Here is a 12,364-nt window from a genome sequence, read left to right as displayed (position 1 = left end):
AAATCTGGAAACTAATAAACAAATAAAGAGCAAATAAACAATCAAATACATTCAACATAATCCCCACACCCTAAACCTTTATGTTGGCTAACTTCAATCGGTCATGTCGTTGAAAGGTTTTATTTTTTTGTTCCAAGGACCTCCGACTCTAAGTATCGTTCACCTTCGCTAGACATCTGCTCAGGTACAAAGTTTCACATCAATAAGATGAACGTCAACTAAAATAATAAGAACGACATAATATGACTGATTATATTATGAAATTTACGGTAAGTTTGAGTTAATAATTTGGCTACATATCACTCAACTGCTCTGCAGATGTCCCAGCTCCCAACACGGTAAGTGAGATCATAGGAATTTCAATACCCTATTTACATATATAAATAAGGGGGTGTTTGGGATTGCTTGTATCAACAGCTAATTGTTTCTTATTAACAACAATAAGAAATTAAATAGATATGTCCAATAAGTTGTTTTAGGGGTGCTTGAGTTAGCTACTTAAAGGGGCCTATTAGTTTAAATTTTACAATTATAATATAATAAGCTTGTCCAAACCCTTCTTCCAAAGTTTTTTTCACACCTTATTATACAGATCTTAGACTATTTTTAATAATTCTCAAAATCACAGGGTATAAATAGTCTATTGTCTAATCTGCGTGGTTTTTACAGTTAGTCCTTACGCTCTTTAAGCAATAAAATCTTTTAGCTAAAGTTAACAATTATCAACATATCTAGAAGCATTTTAGCTTCAAAAACTACGATGTTACTCTTAAAACTGAATGATCTGCCTCCAAAAAACTAATTAGCATACAGTTTAATTACATATGTAAGGGCCATAACCACTAATAAACATCCATAAATAATTTCATTCTCTATAACTGCACCAAAATAATAAAATTAAGACTTTGAAAAAAAAAAACATATGAAACTAGCCTTCATAACTAACTCCAAAGGAGAAAGAGGCAAATCAAAACCACTAACCCACTCACCACCCCAAACACATCTTCTCCGTTCATGCTTGAATCAAAAGTTGCTAGAAAACATAATAATGCGGTGTTCGGTTGAACCGGACATTTAACTTAATTGCAATATGTAACCTTCGCAAGCCATAACAAATAACAAAAAAGAGGCTCAAACAACATCATCGCCTATAAATCATTTAGCTAAAGGGGTTTACTTTGACTGAACCCGACAGGTTTTACGGCCCTTACCCCAAAAAGAGGCTCACACATGAACATCCGCCTTTAAACCGCATTTAGCTAATAGGGTTGTGTACGGTTGAACCTGACATGCTCAGAGCCTCTGACAACATCGCCGAAACCATCATGGCTTTAAATAATATTAGTAAAATCAAAAGTATACAGTTAGAGGCCTGCAATCCCGTCACCTAGGGTAGGAACTCGGCAACGGTGAAATTCAAGATCCGTACAACAGCAAAGACAACCCCCCAACAGTCCACCACCATCCATACTTGCAACTCATAAATTCAAGAAAATGAGAATCCAAATTTGTTTGTGTAGACATACACAACATCAACTTTTATGCAGATAAAATTACTATATGATAGTTGAAAAACAGAATTCTACACTTTCTTATTGCGACAACGGGAACTGAAAGCCCAAAATTGGACAGAATATAGTACTAACAAAAAGGTTAGCGTGCTCAGATCGGAGGTGAGATCAGTTTCAAATGATTTGTGGCACAACAAAGTTTAAGTAAATCAAAGTTACATAATGAATCCAATTAGGGTCTTATAACATCGTTAAAGCTTCGGTACTCAGATTGGTCTCAAACCATCATCATAGCACAAAAAGATCAAAATAAATCAAAGGTGCAAAACAAACAGGATCGGGTCCGGGGGCAACATGCGTTGCCATGCCAGAATCCGGAGCATCATGACAGCGATAAACCATAGAGAATAAGAAATTAATCAACAAACATCGCCGTCCGATAGCCACCACAGACCCCATGACCAAAAGTCACGGACTAACGATTAGAATATCCACACTTTCTTCATATGACAAATGTCAAAATTCACAATGATGAACAAAGCCCGCGTTATCTTTCATTCCTAGATTCAATAAGTAAAGCAACCGAAATCCTACCCAAAAACACAAAAAGGTGTATGTATATATGCAGGCCAAACATGTAGCAATAATGATAGCATGTCACATCGAATACCTTGTATGCAGATTGGAATGTAACACTAAAAGCTCAATTACAACTTCCACCAGTTTATTATGATAAGCAAATAATAGTGTAAAATTAAGTTAAGCATCTTTATAAACAACTTCATCTACAGGATAAGTAGTTGAACCCAGAAAAGTAAAAGAAACCCATGAGTCTAACGACCGCCACCGCTACCTAGGGTTTCAAAATCGAACCCGGCAACAGTAAGCGATGAAACCAAGATGAATCATAGAGCATGAACATACCATACCACTGCCACACCGGCCGGCAACATTCGAGATCGAATCCGCTATAAACGTGTTTATGTCCGTCAACACCACACCACCGCCACCAAGAGTCCGGAAATCGAACTCGGCAACAGTGGCGAGAGAACTTTTAGCGGATTACGACCGGAGATGCGATGCCGATGAGGAGACAATGGAGCAAACGGTGGCGGTGGTGAGAATGTGAGATGGTGGTATGATGATTTTAAGAAACAAACGTGGACACAAGAGAGAGATATAGTGGTCCAGTTAAAAAGATGAACAAACAAAGATGCACATGGTTAAGAAAGGTGTACAACAATTCATGCATAAAATGCAAATAGACAATGCCTAAAGAGTTCTCTTTTAATATATATATATATATATATATATATAATTACATCTATGCTATAAACACATGTATATTTTCTTTATATAAATGTTAATAGAAAGTATTCAAACATATTGACTTATATAATAAGAACACATTCTTTGTCCAACCTGCGGAAAAAAAAAAAGAAAGTTTTAGGTTGGGTCAGGGGGTTTTCGACTCTTCTCACATGTGATAGGTTTTCTTCGGAGAGTGAAAAGGAGATGATCATGTGGGTTAGTGACCCGTCAATAATCAAGATTGCCGTTCAAAAGAAAAACTCACCCACGTACTAAGGATCGTTTAATTAAAATTGTTTAGGACTTAAGCTCTTGTCGAATAAAAATTACACCGGTATGTGATTTGAAATTTAATTGTGCACAAAAAGATATAAAATAAGGTTTCTTAGTAATTTCTATAATAAATTGGATATATTATAGTAACAAGCTTCCAAAACTTCATTGTCAATGTCGGCTACACGTCACCTTTTTTTGGAACCAGCATTAAAACTCAAAGCTTTGAAAATGACGGAATAACCAAAACTATAATGTAATTACTTATTTCTTAGACCAATTGGCGAAATCCACGCGTTGTGGTGGGTAGTGGTAAATCTTTGACATACACGTTGAGAGGACGGACTCAATATATATAAAAAGATTCATACACTAGAGGGGACGGGCTCAAAATTTTGGTTGAAAACGGGTGAATTAACACCATGTATAACAATCTCCGGCAGGAAAAGGATAAATTTACACCATTGAGAGAAAAAACGGAGAAGGTTGGGCTCAAAATTTCGGTCAGAAACCGGTAAATTTACACTATGTATAATAATTTTCGGGAGGGGGGTGGAGGGATAAATTTACACTACCGAGCAAAAAAACCAACAAGGCCGGACTCAAAATTCCGGTTGAAAACAGGTAAATTTACACCGTGTATAAAAAATTTCAACCGAAAATTGATAACTTTACACTGTTGAGCAAAAAACGAAGGGGGCCGGGCCACCCCTGGCCCCAACTAAACTACGCCCCTGGTGGTGGGATGTTAGTATTGATTTCGACGACTTGTATATTAGTATCATGATATCTAAAAAAAACACTTTCCATTGAAACGTTAATATAAAAATAAGCACATCGTAAGATGTGAACACACTGGAGTGAACAAAAAAAATTATTAACTGAAGTAAAGCTAAACTAACCTAAAAAAATCAAACAAAAATAACTGACCTAGACTAATAACCAATGGTTTGATTTTGCACCGAATCAAACTATACCAAAACCAAACCAAACATGAGCATAGAATCATACCAAACTTGTTTGAATATTTATTTATGGATTGAATACATCATTTTTTTCATGATCAAATTTATAAATAAGTGGTTAACCAAACTTAACATGGTTTAAAAAAGAAAAACATTAAGGCCCAAATTCATCTTGGGCCACATTCCTAAACATGTAAGCCATAAAACGAAAACCGAATCTAAATTCGTAAAACCGTTACAGCCCAAACCCAATAAGCTAAAAGGCTAAAATCAAAATAATCCCCAAATGCCTTCAACACCACCATGACGGATTCACCGCCATAGGCCCATAGGCACCGCCTCTTCGTGGTAATATAAAAAATGGGAGTCATGTGTGTAGGGTGATAAATTTTATACGACCATATTCATAACACATGGTAGTAAATATCTATAAAAGAAATCACATTAGCACAATTCTTTTAGTCATGATAATTACGAGTATTCGAGTAATAACTTTAAAAACAAAAGAAAAAGGCCATGGCATAATTAAGTTTTCTGAAAAAACTAGTTAATCAAAAATGGAAAATTACAACAGATTATTGGAAGAACCATAATTCTTATAACCTTACTTTTCTCAATCATAAAACAACATTTAATTTAAAAACAATCAATTCTTTACATCATTTTTTGTTTTCATTACAGAAAATATAGGGACATTTTATATTAAATTACATATATAACGTGACAGTTCACAAACTTATCGTATACACACGGTTTAGAAACATTTATCATCAAGCTATATAATATCTTGATATTGTTTAATCTAGATATATTTTCTAAATATGTAATAATCACCGGGAAAAACAGTTACACTGACGAAAAATTAACGATGGCAGTTTCTGTTAGTGGATCATCAAAGGATCACAGGAGAAAACGAAACCTAAGGAAAAAAAATATATATTCTAATTGTTTTCTTATGAAATTCATTGTTAATCTGTCTCTCATGACCGACGAGCATCATCGGAGCAGACAAATATTGAATACTCTATAGAAAATAATAAGATGATAGAAAGGAATTGTAGCTCTCGTAGCTAATTTCATTACCAATTGTCCACAACTGTTTAAGGATATTTATGAGAAAAGTAATTATGATAAAAATTCTCTAAACGTAGTCGTGTGAAAAGTCTAATTACAATCCAAGCACTTTTCATGTATGTCCAAATTTATTTCTGTGTGTTTTGGGCTTTTTTAAATACTTACAAAATAGTTGTTGCATATAGTATTGAAGGTAAAGACAAGAGTTATAGCTTTTTAAAAACCCCACAAGATGTATTAAATATATAAATTTGATTAAGAAAACAAGGCTGGATATTTTCTAAAATTAATAGATTCGATTGTGTCTAGATTTATAGTCTATTTTTTATTCAAAGCTACAAACAATTATGAAACAAGAGAAAGACGGACAAAGTTCAAGCTTGTTTGAGTATTTTGAATCAAGCTCAAGGTGACCCTCGCTCGACTTGACTCAGGTCATGAACAAACTAAAAATAGCAACCTGACACGCATCTTTAACGCTTTTGACCTGGTTCAATACTAGAAACCAATACTATGGGCTGCAATAAAACATGTTCATCCAATAAATGTGTCATTTCAACTATTTGCATAATTGCAGCACACTAACTACAATATTTTGAATTAAGATTGTAACCCTTATCTAATTCATCTTAAAAATTAAGTTTACCTTTGAAGAAACACTAATCGACCCCGGGCAGATTACGGATAATCTGGGGGTTAAATAGATGTTTCCCATGAGGGGTTAGATCCGGCAAAGATGGTTCTTCTGATAACCTGCAAAACAGACACCGTGAGCTCGTCACTGAGAAGGGGGGGGGGGTACCTCCTTGTGACCACCCTCCGGCGTGAGAATCAGACTAGATTGCTCTTGAATATAAGTGTATATTAAGAGATTGCTAGAGCAGATATCAGGTATAAGATATAAGATACCAGATAAAATGAGATGATCATACCATTTGGGGTATTTATAGCCGAAGGTAGGTTTCCAAGAAGGTATAGCCGGCTGAATAGTATTCCTGTTCTACCAACTGTAGCCTACGCACGTGCCATGCTGGTAGTTGGTGGGTAGGCAGCGGCTGACAGTGACCAGGCCTGCTGTGTACTATTCCTTTTCCACCAACTGCAGGCTATGCACGTGGTATGACAGAAGTTGGTGAGTAGGCAGCGACTAATAGTGATATACAGTACAAGAGCATGCTGTTCGCCATACTGTTGTCAATGAGCTGTCGTATCTCTGGTCAGATCTTTTGCCCATACCTCGTCAGGTACAGTACAAAAGATCCTCCAGTATCGTACGGACTGGCTCATTTGGGCGGGAGTATTCCCCCTCCCGCCTTTGTGCGGGATTGTTCCCGGCTTTGCTCATTCCTTCTTCAGGTGACATTACTGAATTATTTTGAGAGCTAAGTGCCTTGTGCGTGTAGCCTTGCTGCGCGGGTGGCCTTCCCTGATGGCTTGTATCCGCAGCTGCGGGAATAGGCGGAGTACTTCACCATTGGGAGGCATTTCCTGCGGGAACAGCTTGCGTACTGCGCGTAAGGACGTCACGTCTCTGAGCATGGTGGGTCCTGCGGATCCAGTTGGTTTCTGCGCAGACGTCTCTCTTCAAGGTGAGTCCTGCGGGTCCAACTGGGCTCTGCTGGGACCTACCTCTTCAAGTCCCCCAGTCCAATGTTCTTCTCATGAATGTTTAATAAGTGAGGTGAACTTTTGGACTTAAGCAAAGGGTTTTGAAAAGGGTTTAGTTTTAAGGTTTTCCATGGGGATTCTTCCCGCGGAAGTCCTAATGTCACTTGCAGAAATTCCCGACTTTCCTGCTTGATCTTTGGGTATGATGCGGGTAGGTCTGTAACCTCCTCGCAAGTCAGGAGCGTTGAGTCCCACTTGTGTAGATTCTCCATGAGGTTTTGGTAGTTTTGAACATAGTGATCAATTATGTTAAAACAACCAATTCCATCTTGGAGCTTCAAACAATATAGTTCTCGACGTTCCCGCTATGCGGGGATGTTATTCCCGTTTCCGCAAGCATGGCCCAGAAGATCCTTCTTGGTTTCAATTCCCTGCGGAGTGCTAGGTATGTGAAGGGTTTTGCCTTGACACTGTACCCGCACTCGTCTTATAGTTACTTTACTTCCAAGGTATTCCTGGCTTCAATTCCCTGCGGGTGCTAAGTATGTGAAGGGTTTTGCCTTGACACTGTACTCGCACCCGTTTTATGGTTACTTGGTTGCCTATGTATTCTTGGCTTCAATTCCCTGCAGGTGCTAAGTATGTGAAGGGTTTTGCCTTAACACTGTACTCGCACCTGTCTTATAGTTTCTTGGTTGCCAAGGTAAGGGGTATTTTCCCGCTTACTTTTGAATCTTTTTGAAATTTTGAAATTCGAAGTTGGTGAAAGGATAAGAACAGTCCAAACTGTTGAAACGTCGTCCGACGGTTTCTTCTGACTGTGTCAGGACGTGCAGGAAGTTATGGCGACGTGACAGTACATGGTCATTCCAGACGCTTTTTCAGGCGCGTGGGCGCGATTTTTCGGGCGCGTGGCCGCGAAATTAATGGCACGCGTCCTTTCAACAGCTGTTGCCAGCTTGCACTTTGCCACGTGTCATAGTTTCATTGCACCTGCGATTTCTCTCTCTTCCGCAATAAATTCATCGCATTAATTGCGATGAGTATATAAAGGGGGAGATGGTCCTTTGTAATTAACACTTTCACTCTTCCCTTCTTGTAAACGATTTCCGGCGAATACTTTCTGCCAAGCATTATCCTGAAATCACTCTTCTTTACCGCCAAACCATGTCTTCTACTCACGATTTTGAAGCTGCTGCCGAAGAATCTGACGTGCACGTCGAGATCCCGACGTCTACGTCTGATAAAGACGATAAGAGCACTGCTGGCGAATGCCAGTGTGCTCTTCCGGCCGACCTCTATCGGTACGTCGTCCGGAAGTTCATGCTCGAGCCGTTCGAGCCTGAGTTTCTGGAGCCACACCAGACGGTGTACGATGCCCCCAAGGGCAAGATAGGGGTGTACGCTGCATTCTTCGTTTATGGGAATCTCAGGTTCCCATTGACGAAGTTTGTATACCGTGTCTTGGAGAGGCACGGGGTGCATTTGACGGAGGTACACCCGATGGCGATCGCCAAGATCCGCCACTTTGAGTGGGTGTGCCTCATTCTGGGCGTAGAGCCCCATGTTGACCGGTTGATGACCTTCTATTCTTGGAGGTGCATCCAGAGGTGGTACACCTTGGTCAATCGTATCAAGGGGTTGAAGAGATGCGCTACCGAGCGCAGTCTTCGGTCGTGGAAGCGTGAGTTTTTTTATATCTCCGCTCGCGTCGTCCCCCTTGCGATGACGTTTAAGAATGGGAGAGCACTCCCAGCCCTTCACGCCCTCAACTACCAGGAGGCGGAATGGTTCGCCAAGATCTCCCGGATCCAGACTCCGGTGTACCGCTTTGCGGAGTCTGGGATGGTGATGCTTGGGATGAGCCGGGTGTGGAAGGAGGCGTCCCAGATTCCCATCGTCCTCGAATACGGTTTGAACTCTGTCCCTTACGGTATGCTCTGTCTTCTTTGTTAATATAGGTTTTTCTTCTAACTGTTTCTTTTTTATTTCAGAGGGGAACGACTTGCAGTCTCTCATGCAGCCGCGGGAGAGTGATGGTCCCGCTCGGATGGGTACTCGTGCTCTAGATGAGAACGAGTTGCCCATCCTTGAACAGACGGCGGATCGGTTCGTGGAGGTCTACCCGCCAGGCCACGAGATCCTGAGCGCCAGGCGGCCAGGTAAGGAGTTATTCAACCCTCGACCTCTCATTGCTGAAACCTCTGCTGGAATTCCTCTAATCTTGTGTTCTGATGAGGAATCCGCAGATGGTCCTCCGTTGGTGCGGAAAAAGAAGGCTGCCGGCGGGAAGGGGAAGGCGAAGGTTGCCTCCACTGCCGATCCGGTGCATCGGTCTGATTCAGAGACCGAAAGCGAGGAGGTGGCGGGGAACCCTGGTGGTGATAAGACCACTGCTCCGGAGGCTGAGACGACCGTCACCTCCGAGCAGCCCAGGACAACGACGGTGAGCGGCGTGAAGAGGCCGGCTCCATCGGGTTCGTCCCCGCCTGTTCGCACTTTTAGGCTCAAGAAAACCCGTAAGTACAAACTTTACTTTTTAACTTCATATCTTTCCGCCATTATACTTGTATCTTCTTTGTGCAGGCGTGGATGCTACCGCATTCCAGGGAGGAGCGGGGAGGAGCACCTCCGGACCCATGACGGTAGGCTTGGTCAACCTACCTGAGGCGATGACCCAGGCGGCTGCGCCTGCTTCAGTTGGTTCAGTTGCTCACCCAGTTGAGCCAACTGTTCCAACTGTGATGACATCTCCGCCGGCTGTCAGTGCCATATTTACTGAATCTTTCACTGAGCCGACGGTGACTATTTCTGCGGGTACTTCCGCAGCGGCGACCACGGTTGTGAGTTCACCTCCGGTGAGTTCACCTCCGTTGGTTTCTACCCCGGCGGCCTCCATGCCTCCTCCGACGTCGGCAGCTACGGCCGATCCTTCAGGTATGCTTGGGGCTTCTCGCCAACCTCTGCTTCCTTCCCATCTGCCTGACCTCTTGGATGGATTTCCATTGGGTTCAGGTGATGGGTTTGGCGGCTATCGGCCTGTTGTCGACCCTACAGGTGCGTAGGGTTCTTTTGGCCTTTTTTTTATCATCTTTTCCTAACTGCTTTTTGTTTTTTACAGTGTCGGATTCCAATGAAGTGTATGTTCCACGATGGAATATCCGCCGAGGAACAACCCTTCGCACGCCTGTGGAGTGCGTGGAGTGGGCTCGTCACGCAGCTCCCAGTGGTGCGTTGGGGGAAGCAATGGCTAGCTACCAGGAGGGTAGGCTAACCAACGAGCTTCGGATTCTCCTGGCCCGGATGCAGCCGCGCGTCGAGCTGCTCTGTCGTGAAAACGACAAGTTAAAAGCAGCTCGTATTCAAGAAGTAGCTCAGGCGCGGGCTGTCCGGGAGGAGAACAAGAGGCTTACCGCAGTCGCTGCGGAAAAGGAGAAGGCCTTCAAGGCCCTCGAGGTTGAAGTTCAGGCCCGGCTCGAGGCCCGTTCCAAGGCTGCCCAAGCTGTTAACGAACAGCTTCGGCTGGCTAAGGAAACTGCACGGAACGCAACTGAGAGGGCCACCAAGGCAGAAGCTGTTGCTGAGCCTCTACGCCTCGAGAATGAGGAACTTAAAGCCAAACTAGAGGCGCTCCAACAGGCTCATGATGCCTTGGCGATGGAAGACGCTAAGAAGCTCCAAGAGATCTTGGACTAGAGGGGGGTGCTTGACCACACTGAGCGGAAGCTAAAGGGCGTTGAAGAGGCTGCGGCTAAAGAAGTGTTGCTTGCCAACCTCAACAAAAGTGAAGCCGAACGCGCCCGTGACCAAGCTCAAGCTGCCCTTCAGGAAGCTCTGGTTACCAAGGAATGGCTTCTTCGAGAAGCGTTGTCGCAGGTAAGCTTAGCTTCATAATGTCTTCACGCTTTTCTTTGTAAATAGAAAATGTTTTGATACTTGTATTTTCTTCTTGTAGGTTGTGCATCGAGTCTTCACGGACACATCATACGACGATGCCATGAGCGCAGCCCTCAACGCTTCTCACGAGGATGGGGAAAAGGCTGGCTTCCTGCTTGGTCTAGGGTTCGTTGAGAAAGGCATCCCGCCTTCCAACTTCCCTTTATATGATGTTGATACTGAACCTGTATATGACCAAGCAGTGAATCAGTATGCCGCCTTCCCGCATCCGGTGGTGGAGAAGGTGAACGAAGTTGCTGCTGCTGATGATGGGCTAGCCATTCTAAAGACCTTCCTTGAACCGCCACGGCCAACTGATGGTGCGGGTACAAGTGGGTTTGGAGGGAGTGGTCCTGAAGCTTGAACCTTAAGATCCCTTCCCGCTGTTAGGATAGGTTTAGCTTGTATAGATTTATATTCTTGTAGGCGGGTAGTTACCCGGCCATTCTTGTAATGAATTATTATGAAATATAAATCTTTGTGCGGGTAAGACCGCTACTTTCACTGGATGACTTGCTTTATAAACGTTATATGACTTGCTCATGCACACTTTAGTTTAAATTAGCAATTTTCAAGTGTTTAGAATAAGTTAACCTTTGAACGTGGTAGATAATAGGTTGAAGTTTTGCTTCCTCCTTCGTGATTGCGCGGGTAGGACCGTCACTTGCACTTAGTAGGATGGCTAAACTTTACCTATATCTGACCTGCGTGGAGGTTTTCCTCATCTTTTTGTTAGAAATTTTCTAAGTGTTTAGAATAAGTTAACCTTTGAACGTGGTAGATAATAGGTTAAAGTTTTGCTTCCCCCTTCGTGATTGTGCGGGTAAAACCGTCACTTGCACTTGGTAGGATGGCTAAACTTCACCTATATCTGACCTGCGTGGAGGTTTTCCTCATCCTTCTGTTAGAAATTTTCTAAGTATTTTGAATAGGGTAACCGTTCGACGCGTGGTTGTCAATAGGTTAGTTCGGTTTCTTCTATCATGATTTGTGCGGTTAAGACCGGCACTTTCATTTAGTGGGATCACCAAACTTTACCTATGACTGACCTGCGTGAAGGTTTGTCGTTTTTTGTGTTTATGCGGGTTTTGCCGCCTTCCACAAGCAACGATTTCTTTACACTTATTTATGCGGTGAAAACGGGCATCAGTGTTTTGAATAAATTAACCGTTCGACGCGCGGTTGTCAATAGGTTAGTTCGGTTTCCTCCATCATGATTTGTGCGGTTAGGACCGGCACTTTCATTTAGTGGGATGACCCAACTTTACCTATGACTGACCTGCGTGAAGGTTTGCCGTTTTTTGTGTTTATGCGGGTTTTGCCGCCTTCCACAAGCAACGACTTCCCCACTTATGTATGCGGTGAAGACCGGCATATCAGTGTGGAAAGTTCATAAGTATAAACGTAAGATCATCAGCATCAATGTTCTAAGGAGAATCATTTCCATTAGAAGTGGCTCTGGGCCTTTTATTTACAAATTTGGAATTAATCTACATGCAAACTGTGTAATTGAGCTCCCTTCCATGTTGTTGGGATGGGAGTGCCATCGAGCCGATATGCACCTGGTTCGGGATCTCGTTGTTTACGCAGTATGTAGTCTCCAACATTGAAGCTGCAGTTTTATTCGTGTTTTCCCCAACTGGGGTTCTACACGCATCAGCCTGCTCAGCGTTCGTTACGCCACGA

This window comes from Bidens hawaiensis, unplaced genomic scaffold, assembly GCF_021521415.1.
Source record: "Bidens hawaiensis isolate Kalapana, Puna unplaced genomic scaffold, B.hawaiensis_p1.1 tig00034168_1, whole genome shotgun sequence".
In the NCBI taxonomy this organism is placed as follows: Eukaryota; Viridiplantae; Streptophyta; class Magnoliopsida; order Asterales; family Asteraceae; genus Bidens; species Bidens hawaiensis.
The sequence above is the reverse complement of the archived record's forward strand: the minus strand, read 5'-3'. Positions refer to the sequence as shown.